Source organism: Microcaecilia unicolor, chromosome 13 (assembly GCF_901765095.1).
Source record: "Microcaecilia unicolor chromosome 13, aMicUni1.1, whole genome shotgun sequence".
Lineage (NCBI taxonomy): Eukaryota > Metazoa > Chordata > Amphibia > Gymnophiona > Siphonopidae > Microcaecilia > Microcaecilia unicolor.
In genome coordinates, this window is record NC_044043.1 from 5,591,108 (window position 1) to 5,597,107 (window position 6,000).

Sequence of the window (6,000 nt, forward strand, 5' to 3'; positions counted from 1 at the left end):
GCAAGTTACATTCAGAGTAGGCATTTCCCTGAAGGGTAAAGGAAACAAAACAGCAAGCTGCTCAAACAAATCTGATGCAAAAAGAAATCACCTGACGTGGTGCCACGTTTTGCCCTGTGCCTGCGGCAGAGGTGCACTGCATGTGTGTCTTTGATTTGCTTACTTTATTTTTTGTCTATTAGATTGTAAGCTCTTTGAGCAGGGACTGTCTTTCTTCTATGTTTGTGCAGCGCTGCGTATGCCTTGTAGCGCTATAGAAATGCTAAATAGTAGTAGTAATCTGTTCCCTTCTCCACTACTGCCAACTCCAGACTTCGCGCCTTCTGTCTCGCTGCACCCTACGCCTGGAATAAACTTCCTGAGCCCCTACGTCTTGCCCCATCCTTGGCCACCTTTAAATCTAGACTGAAAGCCCACCTCTTTAACATTGCTTTTGACTGGTAACCACTTGTAACCACTTGCCTCCACCTACCCTCCTCTCTTCCTTCCCGTTCACATTAATTGATTTGCTTACTTTATTTTTTGTCTATTAGATTCTAAGCTCTTTGAGCAGGGACTGTCTTTCTTCTATGTTTGTGCAGCGCTGCGTACGCCTTGTAGCGCTATAGAAATGCTAAATAGTAGTAGTAGTAGTAGCAACATTCCATGTAGAATCTCAGAATCTCAATAGTAGCAACATTCCATCTAGAATCTCCAATAGTAGTAGACTTTGCGCCTTCTGTCTCGCTGCACCCTACGCCTGGAATAAACTTCCTGAGCCCCTACGTCTTGCCCCATCCTTGGCCACCTTTAAATCTAGACTGAAAGCCCACCTCTTTAACATTGCTTTTGACTCGTAACCACTCGCCTCCACCTACCCTCCTCTCCTCCTTCCTGTACACATTAATTGATTTGATTACTTTATTTTTTGTCTATTAGATTGTAAGCTCTTTGAGCAGGGACTGTCTTTCTTCTATGTTTGTGCAGCGCTGCGTACGCCTTGTAGCGCTATAGAAATGCTAAATAGTAGTAGTAGTAGTAGTAGCAACATTCCATGTAGAATCTCAGAATCTCAATAGTAGCAACATTCCATCTAGAATCTCCAATAGTAGTAGACTTTGCGCCTTCTGTCTCGCTGCACCCTACGCCTGGAATAAACTTCCTGAGCCCCTACGTCTTGCCCCATCCTAGACTGAAAGCCCACCTCTTTAACATTGCTTTTGACTCATAACCACTTGTAACCACTCGCCTCCACCTACCCTCCTCTCCTCCTTCCTGTACACATTAATTGATTTGATTTGCTTACTTTATTTATTTTTTGTCTATTAGATTGTAAGCTCTTTGAGCAGGGACTGTCTTTCTTCTATGTTTGTGCAGCGCTGCGTACGCCTTGTAGCGCTATAGAAATGCTAAATAGTAGTAGTAGTAATCTTTAGCCTTCGCCTAAAATCAAGTCAAATTTCTCACACGGTTCCTTTTCTACTGCCAGCCTTTGCAAATTTTTAAAGAAGGCGCCGTGTGAGTAATTTGACTTGCTTAGGAGAAGCCTAAAAACACACATATCTTGTTGTGCTTGCATCCTTGAAGCAGATGCAGGATGAAATGTGGCACCATGTCGGGTGATTCTTGCTCTTTGCAATAAAGAACATCAGATTTGTTGGTGAAGCTTGCTGGTTTGTTTCCTGGATGATACACGTGAGCTGACTATACCTCTGTTTATGGGGTCGTTGGGGTAGGCCTTTTTGAAGAGGTTGGTTTTTAGTGATTTCCTGAAGTTCAAGTGGTCGTGGATTGTTTTCACAGCTTTTGGGACCCCATTCCATAGTTGTGCGCTTATGTAGGAGAAGCCGGCTGCGTAAGTTGTTTTGTATTTCAGAAGAATGGGCACAAACTGTGTAGAGCTGGTAGATACTTTTCCCAACTGCTTCATATCTGTTTTTGCTTCAAAAATGGCCACCGCCAAGTATTGTGTCAAAGGGTGTGAAGGCTCAGGGGGAACAAGAAGTTTTATTGTTTTCTTATCAATTTGAAATTATTTATAGCATTATTCTTTACAAAAAAGTGCAGGCCATGTCACATAAATCAGTTAAAACAAGCTGATTAATGCATTTTGAATTAAATATGTTTTTATAGACAACAGTAAAATATTTACAAGGGTGTGAAGACTTCTGCACGGCCCTGTATCCTCCACCCCTCTAACTGTCCTGACCTGAGGAAAGAGGTTTTGGCCTTTGAAAGCTAATTGAAAAATGTATTTAGTCCACTAAAATGAAATATTTTCCATTTTTTGTTTTATTTGTATTTGTTAGTATAGTGATTGAAATATGTCAGTTTTTGAAATTTGCATCTCTTTATATTTGCACAGTACTGGGGGACTGAGGGGTGGAACTATTCAGGGAAGAAGTCCTGGTGCAGGTTGCAGGCAGCCAATGAGTGGCGCTGCCACTGCCCAGGTGAAGACTGCAGCAGACAGAATTTTAAGGTATTGGGGGGGGGGGGGGGGGGGGACACGCACTGCCTGTAAAAAAAAAAAAAAAAAAATTCAGCACCCTCAATCATTTTGAAAAGTTGGCTCCTATGTGCGCAGCAGCGCGTTCCAGAATTGTGTGCTCAAGTAGGAGAAGGTTGACGCATGCGTTAATTTGTATTTTAGACCTTTACAGTTTGGGAAGTGGAGGTTAAGGAATGTGCGGGATGATTTTTTAGCATTCCTGGGTGGTAAGTCTATCAGGTCTGACATGTAGGCTGGGGCATCTCCGTGAATGATTTTGTGAACTAGGGTACATATTTTGAATGTGATGCGTTCTTTAAGTGGGAGCCAGTGTAGCTTTTCTCGTAGGGGTTTAGCACTTTCATATTTTGTTTTACTGAATATGAGTCTAGCTGCAGTGTTCTGAGCTGTCTGAAGTTTCTTGATTATTTGCTCTTTGCAGCCAGCGTAGAGTGCGTTACAGTAGTCCAGCCAGCTTATAATCGAAAGTAATCGCCGGCTATTTCCCTGACACAAATCGGGATATGGCCGGTGATTTCGCAAAAGCGGCGAAAAGCGTATAATCGAAAGCTACATTTGTGATAGCTTCGCCGCTTTCCCTTTGCCACGCCTGCGAAAGTTTAAAGGGGCGTGTTGGCGGCGAAGCGAAGGCGGGACATGGGCAGGCTTGGGCGTGGCTACCAGATGGCCGGCTTTCGCGGATAATGGAAAAATAAATCCCGGCGATAAGCAGTATTTCGCCGGGTTTACTTGGTCCTTTTATTTTCACGACCAAACCTCAAAAAGGTGCCCCAACTGACCAGATGACCACCGGAGAGAATGGGGGATGACCTCCCCTTACTCCCCCAGTGGTCGCCAACCCCCTCCCACACTAAAATTATTAAAATACAAAACTTTTTTGCCAGCCTGTATGCCAGCCTCAAATGTCATACCCAGCACCCTGACAGCAGTATGCAGGTTCCTGGAACAGTTGTTGTTGGTTGCAGTGGACTGCAGAAAGGCAGAGCCAGGCCCATCCCCCCCTACCTGTTCCACTTGTGGTGGGTAATGTTGAGCCCTCCCAAACCCCCCAAAACCCACTGTACCCACATGTAGGTGCCCCCCTTCAGCCATTAGGGCTAGGGTAATGGTGCACACTTGTGAGCAGTGGGTTTTGGAGGGGATTTAGGGGACTCAGCACACAAGGGAAGGGTGCTATGCACCTGGAAGCTAATTTGGTTGTTTATAAAAGATGTTTGAAGTGCCCCCTAGGGTGCCCGGTTGGTGTCCTGGCATGTGAGGGGGACCATTGCACTACAAATGCTGACTCCTCCCACGGCCAAATGCCTTGGATTTCGGCGGGTTTGAGATCGCTGGCAGTTTTTTCCATTATCACGGAAAAACAAGAGTGGCGATCTCAAACCCGGCGAAATCCAAGGCATTTCGCCGGCCCACACTGTATTATCGAAAAAAAGGTGGCCGACCATCTTTTTTGAAAATACAGTTCTGGCTGGCTGTTGCGCCACCGCCAAAATAGATCGCCGGCGACCTATTTCGCCGGCGACGTTCGATTATTCCCCTCCAGATGACTGAGTACCAATGATTGTACCAGGTTTCAGAAGACGGTTCTTGGGAAGAAAGGTCTTACTGTTTTTAATTTACACATTGAGTGGAATATCTTCTTGGTTGTGTTTTTCACGTGGCTCTCGAGTGTTAGGTGTCGATCGATGGTAACTCCAAGAATTTTTAAGGAGTTCGAAATTGGAAGACTCAGTTTTGGTGTGTTAATGGTGGTGAATTTGTTCGTGTTGTGTTGCAAGGTGAGTATTAGGCATTGGGTTTTTTCTGCATTGAGTTTCAGCTGGAATGCATCCGCCCATGTATGCATGATATTTATGCTTTGGTTAATGTCGTTGGAGATTTCCTTTAAATCTTGTTTAAAAGGGATGTAGATTGTTACATCGTCTGCATATATGTATGGGTTGAGGTTTTGGTTTGATAGTAGTTTGGCTAAGGGTATCATCATTAAATTGAATAAGGTCGGTGAGAGGGGGGATTCCTGTGGAACTCCGCATTCAAATATCCATGTGGCTGATGTAGTCGAGTTAGATGTCACTTGGTATGATCGTGTGGTTAGGAACCCCTTGAACCAGTTGAGAATGTTGCCTCCAATTCTGAAGTACTCGAGGATATGTAGTAATATTCCATGATCAACCATGTCGAAGGCGCTAGACATATCAAATTGTAGAAGTAGTATGTTCTTACCATTTGCAATCATTTGTTTGAATTTATTCATGAGAGTAACTAGTACTGTTTCCATACTGTGGTTTGACCGGAATCCTGACTGGGAGTCGTGTAGTATTGAGAATTTGTTTAAATAATTTGTGAGTTGTTTGGTCACCATCCCTTCTGTTAGTTTGGTTATTAAGGGAATGGATGCTACTGGTCTGTAGTTGGTTAGTTCACTAGCACGTTTCTTTGCGTCTTTGGGTATGGGGATGAGTAAGATGTTTCCTTTCTCCTTTGGGAAGAGTCCATTTTGTAACATATAGTTCACATGATTCGTTAGGTCTGTTATAAATTGTTGAGGGGCAAATGCCATAGGGCTGTTTGGGCATATTTTTTTTGTTACATTTGTACCCCGCGCTTTCCCACTCATGGCAGGCTCAATGCGGCTTGCATGGGGCAATGGAGGGTTAAGTGACTTGCCCAGAGTCACAAGGAGCTGCCTGTGCCTGAAGTGGGAATCAAACTCAGTTCCTCAGGACCAAAGTCCACCACCCTAACCACTAGGCCACTCCTCCACTTTCTAGTTTGCAATGAGATTTGGCGAATCTTTTGAGTGTATGGGAGATGAGGTCTTCCGATAGTATCTCGAAGTTGGTCCAGGTTCTGTCCGCAGGGTATACACCCAGGTCTGGATCTAGACAGTCAAGGAGTACGGTGTAGTCAATGGTACTAACAGGTATTTTCAGTCGCAATTGTACTCCTGGTGTGTATTTGCTGTTGGTTGTGATTGGTGTGATATCTAGTAGTTTGTTCACGAGCTGGAAGAGTTTATGTGTGTCCTTGTAGTTAGGTCCAATTTTAGTTTTGTAATATAGTCTTTTGGTTTGTCTTATGGTATATTTATATTTTCTTTGAAGTTGTTTCCAGGCGTTAAGTGTGGGGTTGTCTTTCTTTTTGTTCAATGCGTGTTCTAACCTTCTAACTTGTGTTTTAATTTTTTTCAGTTCATCATTGAACCATGGTATTGAATTCTTTCTGTGTGAGGTTCTGGTTTGAATTGGGGCAATGTTATCTAATATTGATCTGCATCGATCGTCCCATTCTAGGAGGAATTGGTTTGTATTTGCCTTTATTGTCCATCCGTTGTGGTAAATCTGTTGCCAGAATGTTACCGGGTCTATTTTTCCTTTCGTGGTGTAGGTTTTTTGTTCTTGTTTGTTAATTGTGTCTTTCGTTTGCCATTGAAGGGAGATGTATGCTTTGTAATGGTCTGACCATGGTGCGGGTGTCCATTTTGTATCCATTAGTATGAGGTTTGAGTC